The sequence below is a fragment of the Pan troglodytes genome, chromosome 2 (genome assembly GCF_028858775.2).
Source record: "Pan troglodytes isolate AG18354 chromosome 2, NHGRI_mPanTro3-v2.0_pri, whole genome shotgun sequence".
NCBI lineage: Eukaryota > Metazoa > Chordata > Mammalia > Primates > Hominidae > Pan > Pan troglodytes.
The window spans coordinates 25,797,532-25,813,888 of NC_086015.1; the positions used below are offsets into that span (position 1 = coordinate 25,797,532).

A 16,357-nucleotide genomic window follows, 5' to 3' on the forward strand; every position below is an offset into this window, starting at 1 on the left:
TCTTACATTTCTGGAATAAATCCTACTTGGTCCTGATTATAATCCTCTGAACAAGCTGTTGGATTTGGTTTACTAGTACTTTCTAGAGGATTTTTTTTTTGTGTGTCAGTATTCATTAGACATATTAGTCTATAGTTTTCTTTTGATGTCTTTATCTGGTTTTGATATCAGGGTAATACTGGACCCATAGAATGAGTTAGGAAGTGTTAGCTCCTCTGCCATGTTTGAAGAGTTTTGGGAAGATAGGTGTTAATTATTCTTTAAGTGTTTGGTAAAATTCATCAGTGAAAACATCTGGTCTTGAGCTTGGCTTGTTGGAGATGTTTGATTAACAAGTCTATCTCTTTATCTTTTTATCTATCTATTTTTAATTGTAAACTTCCAGTTTATGTAACCAGAACTTAGATGAGGCACTGTTACCTTTTTCTCTCTGGCCAAAACGTTCACATTCTTAATCTACTGTAGCAGAGCCATTACTTTATTTAATAGGAAAACTACAAAGGAATAAAATGGGAGCTAAACTCACGCAGCTGATATGGCTTAGGGAACTACTGCAGCCCCCGGGTGCCCACAGAAACATCTTGGCTTCCAGCTGAAAACTCATAATGCTCTGAGGCTGGGATTTTCAGTGAGAATCTCTATATTTAGAGTGCCCGTCCTGACCAATTTGGGTTTCAGGATGCTCAGTGATTATTTACTCTCTGTCTGTGTAATACCATCTGTTTTGTATATTCCAGAAATTACTGAAGCTTTCTGGCCCATTGATTCTTTTTTCCCCTGTTTCTAATGAAGCCATGGGTGTTTTTTCCTGCTGTATTAAAACATAAACAATTCATAAATGGCACCATTTCACAAAATGGACACAATACAGTTTTCAACTTTTATAGGAGACGGGGCAGATTTTTTAAACTACGTCTCACAGTGGACAATAACAGACTACAGAAATGCCTAAAATCTATACATTTCCATAAAGATGGAGACATTTTGCATAAAATCTTATTAATGGCTCATCAAATTAATGTACATTAGCTAATGTAGATTGCAATTCCAATATTATCTAAGATCTCACACTTGTGAATAATTTAGTGTATATTTAAATGCTGTTTCCAAAAAAAGTGGGGAATAAGTAAAGCTTACAGCTTTAATCATGACGATGGGGTAATTTCTTTGATAAATCCAAATATCAAATGGATTTAATATTACCCTTTTGGAGAGGATTTTTCATTGTTTCCAAAACAACTTGTTTTTTCTTTAAGACCCCTGAAACAGAAGGCTATGAGTGCCTTCAAAAGCATAGAATAAAGCAGTGTGTAAGTAATAGACACCTCCAAGTAAATAATACACTTGAACCAGTACCTTATCTTGCAGAAAACAAATTTCATTTTCAGAGTGGATCTACATTGATTTTTAAAAAATAGCATCTGCAACGTAAACTATATGTGCATATGTGGCAGGCAGGGCACTTCACACAGGCCAACTGTATAAGAGGATGATTTTCTTACCCTGGAAGTAGAAATACACTCAATAGAACACTTGTCCTGGGAGTACAATCTCACTATCTGTGTGAACTTGGCAGTTATCTTCTCTGAGCCTTTGTCTTTGACTCTTAAATATAAGCATAAAAATGCTTACCTGTCCACCTGTCTGCCTAACTGGGCAGGTTAATAACAAAGTGTTTGTGAAATGCTTAGAAAGCTACCAGGCCGAAACAGATGTAAGTGCTCAAGGTTTTGTGTGCAAGTGATTGGGCAAATGCTCCCAGGAGGAACAAGGAAAGATGTTGGGAAGTAGGACAAGGAACGGGGAGAGGAGAAGAACGAGTGGAAATTTGGATAAATTCCAAGTCTCAGGCTGATCCTTCAGGGAATTTTGGGATTTTAATTATGTTAAGAGTTTGTCTAACTTCAAGGCAAGATGGCTGCAAGTCATTGTTACCCCTCCCCGCCACCTGACGCCCAGGGGTTTGGGAGGGAGTTATATAAACCTCCCAGGCATTTCCAGCTCTCTATATCTGTCAGTAAAGCAGCTCCAGGAACCTAAGGGTAGTTATCACAGAGAGTGGCAGGTACGGGTGGCACCTTAGAATCAAAGCACAAAAGATAAAGGAAGGAAAACTGGTGTGCCCAAAATGAGAATACAGCATTTAGTTGGAATGACAAGAGTGTTCACTATTACCATCTTCCTTAAAATTTCATTTTCTTTCCAGATTTGTATTTTTTACATAGTTTTCTAGAAAATCATCTGGATACCATGTTTTCTTCTGTATAGGAGTCATTGATATTTAAAATCAAAGTTCTTGATAACTGCAAACTAATATGATTGTATAACTAAGCCTAAATATTCTGTAATAAAATATTATTTCAAAATGTTTCACATTTCAGCTTAATTTTACACTGAAAAAAAATATATTTTCTTTAAAATTACATAGAATAGACATGAAAACAACTGGATGAAATATCCATATTTGTAATAGTACATAAAAGCTATATGTATCATCCCTGTCGTAATTCAAATGAAATGTAACTTCTCAAGACAGCACATCAAGGAACAAAAGCATTTTTCTCAGTCTTCATCATTGTTTAGGCTTCCTTAAATGTGGCAAATCTAAGTACTTATTGAATATCTCCATATGAGATATAATTTTCAAGGAACGGTTTGTTCCAAGTATCTTGGAAAGCAAACTGGTGGATGAGGAAAATGCTTTCACAGGTTCCCATGGGATAATTAATCATTGCTCATTTTGGAACTGCATTCAATGTCTGTGGCGCTGTCACTTGCAAATAAGAAATTGTGTATTCTTCAAACTTTAATAGGAACATTGTAAAATTCTGTAGTTTCATATCATGTTTAGACAATGAAGAAACCTTTGCTGGGAAATTATCTCAACTCATCCAAAACCAAAGTTAAAGGATTTTATAGAGGTGAAAATTATTTCAGTTGAGAAATCAGCACTGCCACAAGGAAAAATAAAAGTAGTGTGTAAATTTCTTGTGCATATGTTTTATCCACAAGAAAACTATTTGGGTACAAGTATGATGAAATGAAAACATATTTTATGTGGTTGTTTTAGTAAAAAGAACAGTATTTTTATATCACATTCTTTTTGTTCACAATTATTGCCCTTTATAAATTTTGTTTTCTTATATGATAAAAAGTGCCATCTAGAATTGAAAAGGCTAAATATGTCTCTATTTACAAGTTGTTATAAAAATGAACAGGTGTGGTGGTAGCAGTTACCAGTGGACATTAACGTTTTCAAGAAATTAATCACGTGAAAAATTGAGTAAATGTCACAAGGAAGTGCCTTGACTTCTCCAGGGGATGCAGAATTCCTATGAACAAGAGATGATTCAAAAGCAGAGGGAGTGATATTTCTTTTTCATTTGTCAAGCCTTGCCTAAGGAGAAAGTCCCTCCCTCCCCCAAAATGTGCAGAAAGTACATTTATGCAAGAAAACAAGGGTTTGAATCCTTCCTTCTACATAAGAGCTATTTATCTCTGGGCAATTCATTTTAGTCTCTCTTGTCCCCAGATTCTGTATTATTTACCTAATTTAAACAGTTTTTAATTTTTACTTACATTATTTACTTAATTTTACAGATGAAGACACTAAATGTCAGAGAGGTTAAGTAATTTGTTCAAGATCACAAATAATGAAGGTTAGTTCAAAGGCTATTTAATATGTTGTTTCTACTGTTTTCCCTTATATACTTTATCACTATTATAAGAAAGAACGTTGCTTGGAAAATCAATTTTAAAAATGAAAATTTAACCATGATCATTATTTCTTATGACTAGAAAAGCATTCAAATATCCTTGCCCTGGGCAGAAGCAAGATTGATTCCTATTGAACCCTGGAGGTGGGGTGGAAAAGAACCAACCTGATAATGGTGAGAGGGGCTTATACAACTAAGTGGGTTTCCGCTTTCAAAACTATTAAGGAAAGTGACTCTACCAGCTTTTTGCTGCTGGGACCATCTCCTCCCATTTGTATGAATGATGTGAGAAAACAGTACTAGATGCAGTTAATTTAAGAGAAGGTTGTCTGTTGTATGGCATTGAAAAACTGGGTGATCTATTTAAATTAGATTAATTCAAATTAGGGTAGTGAGAGAGAGAAGATATATGTGTAAATAGTGTGTAGATTTCTTGTAAATGTGGGTGTTTAGTGTGGAAACAGGTTGTAAATCTGGGTGCTTAGGTATAGAAACAAGTCAATTGCAGTTTTCACCATGTGGACTCATAAATTAGGCTCTAAAAATGAATGCTGTTTATCCTCAACGATTCATAGTCATATAAAACAAATGCATAAGTGAATCATGTCCATTCAATCCAATTCAAGTCTAACACTTCCCTTGTGATTTAGGAGAAAGAACAAAAGACCACTCTACTTAAGATTCAGAGATTTGGCTCTGACCATATGACCTTTACCTGTAGCTCTTCTGAGGACCAATTTTGTCATTTGTGAAATAAAAAAGCAGAGCAGTCTTTGATCATCCACCTCTGACATTCAGGTTTCTCCTTATCCTGTCCTAATTTTCCTCAGAGTTGCCAAGAGTATAGCAACACTGACAAGACTGGATTTCACTATTTCCTCTCCTGTCCATCAAGTAGAGATGCTAGTGAGCAGTGAAACGGTCATAATGCAATCCTAGTGAAAGAATGGGAAGCTGCTTGGAGCTTCGAGCATGGGATCTCATAGAAAATGAACCGTTTTTCCCTGGATAATTAGCATTTGGCCAAAATGACTGCTTCATGTCCCTTCTACTTACCTGCAATAGACTACAAGATGGCAATCTGGGAGAGGTCACTTTCAGAGTGCTTTGGATACTGTAAAAATACAATGTCTATAAAAGGATATTTGAATAAACAGCCAGGCATACAGCCTTGTTCTCATTTGCTCTGGGAAATTCATATGCATGTTAGCTAAACAGCAAAGCAGGCTTATTTGTCTGGTACTCAAGTGGTGCTTGCCTGCCGGACTACCTGCCTTCTTCCTTTCTCCCCCTCTCTTTCACTTCTGCATTCCTTCTTTCTTTTTTTTTAAATTTCTTTTTTTGTGTGTGTGAGGGGGCAGGGGGAGGTTATACCAATCTAAACTCTTTTTGTATTTGGTACCTGAAAAAAGAATGAATGCTCATGGGTTCACGCCATTCTACTGCCTCAGTCTCCCGAGCAGCTGGGACTACAGGCGCCTGTCACCACGCCCGACTAATTTGTTGTTATTTTTAGTAGAGACGGGGTTTCACCGTGTGAGCCAGGATGGTCCTGATCTCCTGACCTCGTGATGCACCCACCTCGGCCTCCCAGAGTGCTGGGATTACAGGTGTGAGCCACCGCGCCTGGCCAATAGAGCTCGTTTTATAGTTAATTGGGGTCAAAGAAAATGTATACGTGAAACCAGTGCAATTTTTATATAAAGAAATAGAGCAGAATGTCATTCTAGAACTTCTTCCTTAAAACTACACAGACCTAATTTTTTGGGAGATTTTGTTGCCGGTACAAGAAAACATATGTTATATAGTAATAAAATTTAGTTTTCAAATAAATTCATAAAAAGTTGTATCTCCTTCTGTTACTGGTTTACAAACTACCCTAGTCAGAAAACTCACTTGTGGCTCCCGCTAAGAATACAAACTCCTGAACCTTCTTGACCTGGGAGAAGGCTCTCAAAGAGTGAAACTTCAGACTTTGTGAATCAAAAAAACAAAGCAAAGCAAAACATTAGCAGTAATTCTTATAACCAGAGCCAAGTTTGGAAAACATATATTTATCTCCAAACAGAAATTTCATTGCCCATGGGGGCTTTTTCTGAAGTGAATGCCAACTTCCCTCTTATTTTTCTGATTTGAATCCAGTTCATTTCATATTTCACACTATTATGGGAAACCAGAAGAGAGAAAGAAGGAGGAAATGAATTTAGAACAGTGCCGTCCAATAAAAACATAATGTGAATCAGATGTGTAATTTTCAATCTTCTAAAAGTTGAAATTAGAAAAGTAAGAATAGCTAAAATTAAGTTTAATAGTATAGTTTATATAAACTAATATATCCAAATCATTATTGAGATATTTTTCATTTTTTATAAGCAAAGTCTGAGAAATCTGATTTACATCTAGAGCATATCTCTATTTCAACTTGCTATTTTTCAAGTGTTTTAATACTACCACAGCCAGTGCAGATTTAGAATATTTTGGTTTATGACACTATGAAGATAAAGTTACTCTAATTTGTCTCACCTGTTTATGGTGTAAACAACTGCAATCATTTATGGGTATTCTAGTTGTGATTTGACTCTCCAAGTTTAAAAGTAAAGAGAAAACCAACAACAGAAACTACAAAATTAAGACCTGGCTTTGGAGTTTTTTGAAGATAATATTTTATTTTTAGCTTATTAAAAATATTGTTGGACTAAGAAATACAATAGAGAATATATTCTCATTATCCTTAGTAGGCCAATAACAAATTTTACTTAAAATATATTTAAATAACTTAGTTTCGTAATAATAAAATGGAATTATGGTGAAAATGCTTCTTAGAAACTTTGTTTAAAACTTAACAAAATAGGAGCATCATTTGTATAATTTCTTGAGCTTTTCAGAACATCAACTTCTATTTTTCAATGGCATCTTCAAATATGGCAGGATTTGAAAAGGCCCCACTTTTGAGATTTGAAAAAGTCTGTGAGATGGAGTGTCATAGTTACCTAGTTGCTTACCCTAAATTCAAAGTCTGCATTATTTTTAGTATGTAAGCTAAATTTATAGAAGGAAATTGTTTCTCTGATATTTGCACTGTCTCAATAATTCAGATTTTAATTTTGTGTTAGCTCTAACCTCATGTATGACCAAATATGTCTGAAAATAGAATTGCTAAGTAGTATAGATTTTACTGTTATCACTGCTCTGTGATACTATAATGAAAAGTGATCAAGAGACCGGAAGCCAAAGCATGGTTGGAGGAAAAGGACAAAATATAATTTATCAAAAATTCTATGCATAATGAACAGTGTAATATTTTCCTTTGTTATTGCACATATGTGTTTCCTACTTTCTGGCATATGTACACACAAACACACACACACCTTTTGTCATTTTAAAAAAGCTACCAATCTTCTGAGGTCCTAATACGAGAGAAATTAAAATATATCATATGGAACACCATGGCACATAGTTTTGGCTTTCTACTCTCTAATTTCTAAGTTTTCTTTATAAATAGAACCCCAATTAAACTGGGGTTTCAATATTTCCTAGGCTCCCTTGCAGTTAGGGCTGCCTATGTGACACAGTAACAACTAATTAAATATAAGTAGAAATTTCCGGTGGAGGCAATTAGTTAAACCCCTTACAATAGAAAAGATCTAGTCAGTTTGTCCCGTTTTCCACTAGCCTTCACACTTCCTGCCTAGACTGGAGAGTCAGTATCTGAAGACAAATTAACCCTTTGATCGCCAGATCAATGAGCATGAGGAGAGGGAGGCACAAAATCAGAATCATCTTGGCTGTCTAATGACATCGTGGATTACTGTTTCTGCACCAGCTTTGAACTGCCCATCTCTAGACTTCTTGTGGGATGAGCAAATTAAGCTTCCTCCAATAAGTTGTTCAGGTTTGTGTTTGATAATCATATGAGTGTGGACATTACAAATATGGACAAATCATATAAAGGAAAACTGCTAAAGTTTGAGACATATAAACTAGATGATTGTAAATACAAATGCAAAGTAGATTACAGTGAATAATATTCTCTGACTTATTTTACCTAAAGCTGGAATTAACATTTCTTGAAAATATGAAGAAAGTTGGTGAAAAAATAAAAAAAACATTTTCTGAATGCTTGCAATATTACCATTTTTCAGAAGAAAGAAGAGGTTGACCAATGATTACAATATTCTCTCCTTTTCATGATAGCTGCCTCAAATAGTAAAAATACTGAAAAGACCTTCTAACTTCCCATTTGTGTTAGAAAAATATTCTGCCACTGGCATAATTTTACTGATGGACATTGGCTTGTATCTTAACACACGGCATGATGAAATTATGGTGAGAAATCAATTATTAGAAAGAAAGTTTTGAAAGATTTGTCTATGGGGATTAAAGATATTAATAGGGTCATCTTGACTTTGCTAAGGTACTGAGTAGAGAAAACCAGAAAGCAGTTCACTTTGACTCAAAATGTCTCCAAATGCTGTCAGAAACTTCTTGCAGTGTCCACAAACGGGAGCTGTATTGTGCTGATAAGAAACAGAAAGTAATTTCTTAAATATAATATATAAACTCTTTAAATTGATTTTTAAATCTGCTCTTTCTAAATTGTCTATTCCATAGCTCATCCTAATATTTTCATTGCCTAGAAAGCCAATTGTGATGGCTGTTTCATGCCAAGCAAATAGTGCTGTCTTCCCTTGACTTATAAGAAAACATAAGATTGTCCATCTGTTTCACATGCAAAAGCTTTATCAGATGTTGGATTCCAGAAGGAAGATGAGAGATGTTGTCAGTCAATAATTTTAATATGCATTTTCTGAGGATGGCTTTGCTGCAACCTATGAGATCTCTTTACAAAATAAACAACTCATGCTATACAGAAATTTTTTGAATGAGGGAAAATATTTGCGGTAAACTAAGAGTTGTAGAAATAAAAAGCAACCCAGTAATTAAAGAAAATAGACTTAACACGTGAAAATTGTCGAATGTTTTATAACTTATTAAAATATAATATTAAACTATTATTATATTTATATATGTTAGATAAAATATTACATTGTATATGAAAAAGTATATTACCTGGTATGTTCAAAGATAATATAGTGAATGTATACTTTTATACATCTATCTTAATGTGGCTAGATTTTTATGCATGTGAATTACATAAAATGTCATATGTATATTATAAGTAACAATTAGCATCGACCTCGTGAAATATCTGTATAGCACAACAAAATGTTACATGCGGTGAAAACCATGAACATAATCATTTCTCACATAGTTTAAATAATAAGGATAAAGGTAAAAGCTCAGAGTTAAAGGGTTTATTAAAGAGCTTCATTCTTTACTTTAAAAAGACAAAATTCTTCTCTACTTGCTATGTTCTTATGTTGCAATTTACCGAATATTTGTGTCCCCCCCAAATTTCTATGTTGAATTCCTAACCCCCAATGTGATGATATCTGGAGGTGGGCCTTTGGAAGCCAATTAGGTCTTAAGAGTGGATCACCCATGAATGGGATTAGTGCCCTCATAAGAAAAGGCCAGAGAGCTAGCTGACTGTCTTTTTGCCATGTGAGGATATAAGAAGTTGGCAGGCTGCAGCCTAGAAGAGGGCTCCCACCAGAACTCAACCATACTGGCATCCTGGTTTTGAACTTCCAGCCTCCAGAACTATGCAAAATGAGTTTCTGTTGTTTATAAGCCACCCAGTCTATGGTACTTTAGTATAGCAGCCTGAACTATATAAAATAGTAGTGACACAGGATAAGAAAATTAGTATCAAAATTGTTACAAATATATTTTAAAAATCAAATTTAAAGATGTTTGAATAATTAAATTACATAAATAACAACTCAAACATATTTCAGAAAAAGTCCCCTTCTAACACACACTCTCTTTACAAAGAGACCTGTAGTATAACACCTTCTTGAATTTACCTTCCCTCCTCCAGGAAAACACTAGAAGCTATGACTCCAGATTCTTTGCTCTGTGCTGTGGCCCCAGAGACTACGAAAAGGAGAACTGTTGACCATCTCTGCTCTGCATTAAGTGAATCCAAGCAGAGATGACACCCGTCCACTTACCACTGGGCATGGCCGTTGCAGAGACTGGGAAGAAAAAGAACGCTGTTGACCCTCTTTGCCTTGCAAGTGCTTGTGCCTCCTCTCCTTTGTGCCAGTGCTGTGGCCATAGAGCCATTGGGTGGACTGTTGTCAGTTATTCCTCTCCTGCCGGAAGGTAATGACAGCAAAGGGGCAAATCACCTCTTTTCCCAACTAGAGAGTGGGGGAAAGGTTATGGACTGGAGTGATCTGAATAAAGAAATGTTTTAAATCAGTGTTCAAAGTCCCAGGGGAAACCCTAGAGCAGCCAATACATGAATCCAACCAGAATCCACACAGCAAAGCTCTGAGAATTGAACAACGATGTGGAACACTGCCTAAGTCTCAGATTGACCTCTGGGTAGCACCAAAGTAGGACAGATTAAAATAGTACCACAAAGACTTTGAAAACTAAATTGACATTTGAACTACAGTTCTCGAAGGGCAGCCAGGAAGGGCATGCATTCTAAACGTCAATGGGTTGCCCGCATGCTATAAGAAAAGATAAGGAAACCAGAGTCTTATAACATAAAATGTATGGAATATAATGATAAATTGCTCATCATATATAGAACTAGAAAAATGTCAACAGGATTTGAGAAAAGATTCTCAAAAACACGCAAAGTACCAAGATGACATAGATGTTGAAATTAGCTAAGAAGGATTTTAAAGTAGCTATTATTAAAATGCTCCAGCATGCAATAACAACTACTCTTGAAAAAATGGAAAAATGGGATCTAAGCAAAGAAAAAGAAATAGAAACTAAGGAGCTTTCAAGAATGGAAAAAGCAACAAAAGTGGTAAATACCTAGGTAAATATAAAAGACAATTCTTGCACTCTTGGGTTTTTAAAATTATGTTTGATAATTGAAAACAAAAAATATATAATATTGTCTAGTGTGGTTTTCAACATATGTAGGTAGCATCAAAGATAACTGTATCATAAAGGGGAGAAGAAAAGGGATCTATAATGTGGTAAGGCTTTTAGATTCTTTTTGAAATAAGGTATTGAAACAAGTAGATTGTGATAATTTAAGAATGTATATAACCCCTACAACAAACCCTATAATCAATATACAATGATATATATATACACATATATACACACATATATATACATATATACACACGTATATACACATATACATACACATATATACATATATACACACATATATACCTATATACATATATACAAATATATACATATATATACACACACATATATATATACACACACATACTGAAAAATACTAGGTACATTAAAATTGAATACTAAAAAATGTGCAAGAAGGCAAGGAAAGAGAGGTACAAAAAACCAGAATATAAACCAAAAGCTAATAGATAACCTGAATTGAGGTATAACTAAAAAAGAAATTAAATTTGTGATAAAAATAACCTGAAAACAAAATCTCTAGGCATAAATTGTTTCACTGGAGAGTTCTCACAAACATTTCAAGAAAAATTTACACGGATTCTGTACAATATCTTCCAGAAAATAGGAGAGAAGGGAAACTTTCCAATTCGTTATGACACCAGCATGTCCTTGATACCAGAACCAAAGATGGCAAAAGTAAATAGACAAATACATTACAAGCCAATATACCTCATGAAAACTGACACACAAATAATCAATAAAATATTAACAAATCAAATCTACAATGTATAAAAAGAAAAATACATCATGATCAATTAGGGTTTCTTCTAGGAATTCAAGGCCAATTTAATATTTAAAAATCAGTGAATCTAAAGACAGAAACTACATGATCATATCAATTGATATAGAAAAGCACTTACCATTCATGATAAAAAGAAAGATATTACCATTACTTAAAAAAAAACTATATATGTGTGTCTGGGGCCTGTCGGGGGTGGGGGCTGGGGGAGGGACAGCATTAGGAGATAAACCTAATGTAAATGACTAGTTCCTGGGTGCAGCACACCAACATGGCACATGTATACATATGTATCAAATCTGCATGTTGTGCACAAGTACCCTAGAACTTAAAGTATAATAAAAAAACTGTATATGTGTGTATGTATATATGTATACATTTATTTTTATTAATAAAATATAAACCAAAACTAATAAAATTAATTACTTTTAGAGAAGGAATGAATCAGATGGAGAGTATTGAGATTAAAGCTGGATTGTTTGAAATGTACCTTGTTTTAAAGTTTGATTTTGGATCTGTATAAATGTTTTATGTAATTATTAAACAAAATGAATCAAATGGAATTAGATGCATATGAAGCTGGAGACATCCCTACACAAGATTTGTATTGAATGAGTTAATTTAAACACAGGACTTTGAGTATACATTCCTGGTAGATATTCTTAGGATAAAATAAGTTGTAAAGATAAATTAAATGGTAAATTGTTTATATATGTACATATATAATGAAAACATAGATACACAGCACACCACACACACACACACACACATATATGTATGTGTGTGCGTATGTGTGTGTGTGTGTGTATATACATATATATACATTTTAAGTAAGTAATTAATGTAATTAATGTCTTTAGCAACCAGGATTTCCACATAGGAAATATAAAGAAAAGAGATACAAATGCAAAGAATCAAAGAATTTAATAAAAATAATCTCAAATCTTAAATCAGAATTGAAAATATCAGTATAAACTCACTGTATTCTGTTTAGCATGAATCCTATTTCTTAGCTTATTCTATTAGAAATTCTATAAGCAAGACAAACAAAGCAGCAATGAACACCCTGATCACTCAAAATAGTGGTATTTAAATAACATTTCCCACATAGAGAAACCAGAACTTTTTGGGAAAATTGCTGAATTTCAGGACTGGGAGACAAAATATTCAAGAGACCAGAATATAGGAAGCAAGAAGTTTATCAAAGACTATTATGGTCAGGTCAAAAGAAAGTAGAAAGTTTTTCTACTTCCTAAGAGGGGACAACGTTAACAACAAAAAGAATGATGTAACTGATGGAATAAAAAATATGTTAAAATGTGAGAAATCATAATGATAGTAAAAAAAATACAAAACAAAATGGAGCTCAGATGTATTTGGAGGTTTCCAATGTATGGCAATAACTAACTTCTCTGAAACTTGTGAAGAAATAAAAGCAGCTAGCATTTATTTATCCTATACTGTATAAACTGTATAGTTTACAAAAACTATAAAATCATTATCAAATCAAACACTTGATGAGGAAAATTACCTATTTAAAAAAGAATTAATTCAGAAAGTAATTAATGGAGAAGAAGAGAACAGCACCATTTTGCAAGCCCTAATAAAATAAGGTGCCTAGGCAATCATCATGAATTTTTCCAAAATCACGTTAAATGGCTCATGGATGGTGAATTGCATAATGAATAGATTAGGGTAACAAAACCTGATCCATTGATCAATCTTAACAACACACAAATAGAGACAATAGACATTTTGTGCCTTCAAAATTCTAAAGAAAGTATATAGAACCACCTACAAAACATTCTTGCCAAAAAATCAAATTTGAATCTTTTCAAGTCTCTAAATATAAATATCAGTTTATAGAAAACACAAGGAATTTAAGAGGAAGTCAAGTGCCACCAAAAAGATATAATTGGTCAAATTCAGAACATGGAATATTCTACAGGAAAAAAATAATTTGATTTCCTCAATTAAAAAAACAGGAAGGGGAAGATCTTATAGATTAAATATTCCTTTAAAAGATACTTAAGGATTCAGTTCCAAGATGGTCGAATAGGAACAGCTCCAGTCTACAGCTCCCAGCATGAGTGACGCAGAAGATGGGTGATTTCTGGATTTCCAACTGAGGTACCTGGTTCAACTCACTGGGGCTTGTTGGACAGTGGGTGCAGCCCATGGAGTGTGAGCTGAAGCAGGGTGGGGCACCGCCTCACCCCAGAAGTGCAAGAGGTTGGGGAATTCCCTTTCCCAGCCAAGGGAAGCCGTGATAGACGCTACCTGGAAAATTAGGACACTCCCACCCTAGTACTGCGCTTTTCCAACAGTCTTAGCAAATGGCACACCAGGAGGTTATATCCCATGCCTGGCTTAGGGTCCCACGCCCACAGAGCCTTGCTCACTGGTAGCACAGCAGTCCGAGATTGAACTGCAAGGTGGCAGCAAGGCTGGGGGAGGGGAGTCCGCCATTGCTGAGGCTTGAGTAGGTAAACAAAGCAGCTGGGAAGCTCGAACTGCGTGGAGCCCACCACAGCTCAAGGAGGCCTGCCTGCCTCTGTAGACTCCACCTCTGGGGGCAGGGAATAGCTGAACAAAAGGCGTCAGAAACCTGCAGACTTAAACGTCCCTGTCTGACAGCTTTGAAGAGAGTAGTAGTTCTCCCAGCATGGAGTTTGAGATCCGAGAATGGACAGAGTGCCTCCTCAAGTGGGTCCCTGACCCCCGAGTAGCCCAACTGGGAGACACCTCCCAGTAGGAGCCAACTGACACCTCATACAGCCGGGTGCCCCTCTGAGATGAAGCTTCCAGAGGAAGCATCAGGCAGCAACATTTGCTGTTCTGCAATATTTGCTGTTCTGCAGCCTCCGCTGGTGATACCCAGGCAAACAGGGTCTGGAGTGGACCTCCAGCATACTCCAACAGACCTGCAGCTGAGGGTCCTGACTGTTAGAAGGAAAACTAACAAACAGAAAGGACATCCATACCAAAACCCCATCTGTAGGTCACCATCATCAAAGACCAAAGGTAGATAAAACCACAAAGATGGGGAGAAACCAGCACAGAAAAGCTGCAAATTCTAAGAATCAGAGCACCTCTTCTCCTCCAAAGGAACACAGCTCCTCGCCAGCAATGGAACAAAGCTGGACAAAGAATGACTTTGACGAGTTGACAGAAGTAGGCCTCAGAAGACTGGTAATAACAAACTTCTCCGAGCTAAAGGAGGATGTTCGAACCCATCGCAAAGAAGCTAAAAACCTTCAAAAAAGATTAGGTGAATGGCTAACTAGAATCAACAGTGTACAGAAGAACTTAAATGACCTGATAGAGCTGAAAACCACGGCACAAGAATTATGCGACTCATGCACAAGCTTCAGTAGCTGATTTGATCAAGTGGAAGAAAGGGTATTGATGATTGAAGATCAAATGAATGAAATGAAGTGAGAAGAGAAGTTTAGAGAAAAAAGAGTAAAAAGAAATGAACAAAGCCTCCAAGAAATATGGGACTCTGTGAAAAGACCAAATCTATGTCTGATTGGTGTACCTGAAAGTGACGGGGAGAATGGAACCAAGTTGGAAAACAGTCTGCAGGATATTATCCAGGAGAACTTCCCCAATCTAGCAAGGCAGGCCAACATTCAAATTCAGGAAATACAGAGAATGCCACAAAGATACTCCTCGAGAAGAGCAACTCCAAGACACATAACTGTCAGGTTCACCAAAGTTGAAATGAAGGAAAAAATGTTAAGGGCAGCCAGAGAGAAAGGTCGGGTTACCCACAAAGGGAAGCCCATCAGACTAACAGCAGATCTCTCGGCAGAAACTATACAAGCCAGAAGAGAGTGGGGGCCAATATTCAACATTCTTAAAAAGAATTTTCAACCCAGAATTTCATATCCAGCCAAACTAAGCTTCATAAGTGAAGGAGAAATAAAATCCTTTACAGACAAGCAAATGCTGAGAGATTTTGTCACCACCAGGCCTGCCTTGCAAGAGCTCCTGAAGGAAGCACTAAACATGGAAATGAACAACTGGTACCAGTCACTGCAAAAATATGCCAAATTGTAAAGACCATCGATGCTAGGAAGAAACTGCATCAACTAACGAGCAAAATAACCAGCTAACATCATAATGACAGGATCAAATTCACACATAACAATATTAACCTTAAATGTAAATGGGCTAAATGCTCCAATTAAAAGACACAGACTGGTCAAGACCCATCAGTGTGCTGTATTCAGGAGACCCATCTCATGTGCAGACACAGATAGGCTCAAAATAAAGTGATGGAGGAAGATCTACCAAGCAAATGGAAAACAAAAAAAGCAGGGGTTGCAATCCTAGTCTCTGATAAAACAGACTTTAAACCAACAAAGATCAAAAGAGACAAAGAAGGCCATTACATAATGGTAAAGGGATCAATTCAATAAGAAGAGCTAACTATCCTAAATATATATGCACCCAATACAGGAGCACCCAGATTCATAAAGCAAGTCCCTTGCAGCCTACAAAGAGACTCAGACTCCCACAAAATAATAATGGAGACTTTAACACCCCACTGTCAACATTAGACAGATCAATGAGACAGAAAGTTAACAAGGATATCCAGGAATTGAACTCAGCTCTGCACCAAGTGGACCTAATAGACATCTACAAAACTCTCCACCCCAAATCAACAGAATATACATTCTTCTCAGCACTACATCACACTTATTCCAAAATTGACCACATAGTTGGAAGTAAAGCACTCCTCAGCAAATCTAAAAAAACAGAAATTATAACAAACTGTCTCTCAGACCACACTGTAGTCAAATTAGAACTCAGAATTAAGAAGCTCACGCAAAACTGCACAACTACATGGAAACTGAACAAC

General features: G+C 35.8%; 1 protein-coding gene across 1 annotated transcript in view; it reads right to left on the reverse strand.

Moving 5' to 3' along the window:
* Nucleotides 1–16,357, reverse strand: part of ZNF385D (zinc finger protein 385D) — a gene marked incomplete in the record, with an annotated part of 956,631 nt that overhangs the window by 380,347 nt on the left and 559,927 nt on the right. Inside the window, 1 exon segment of the mRNA NM_001302426.1 lies at nt 13,954–13,964.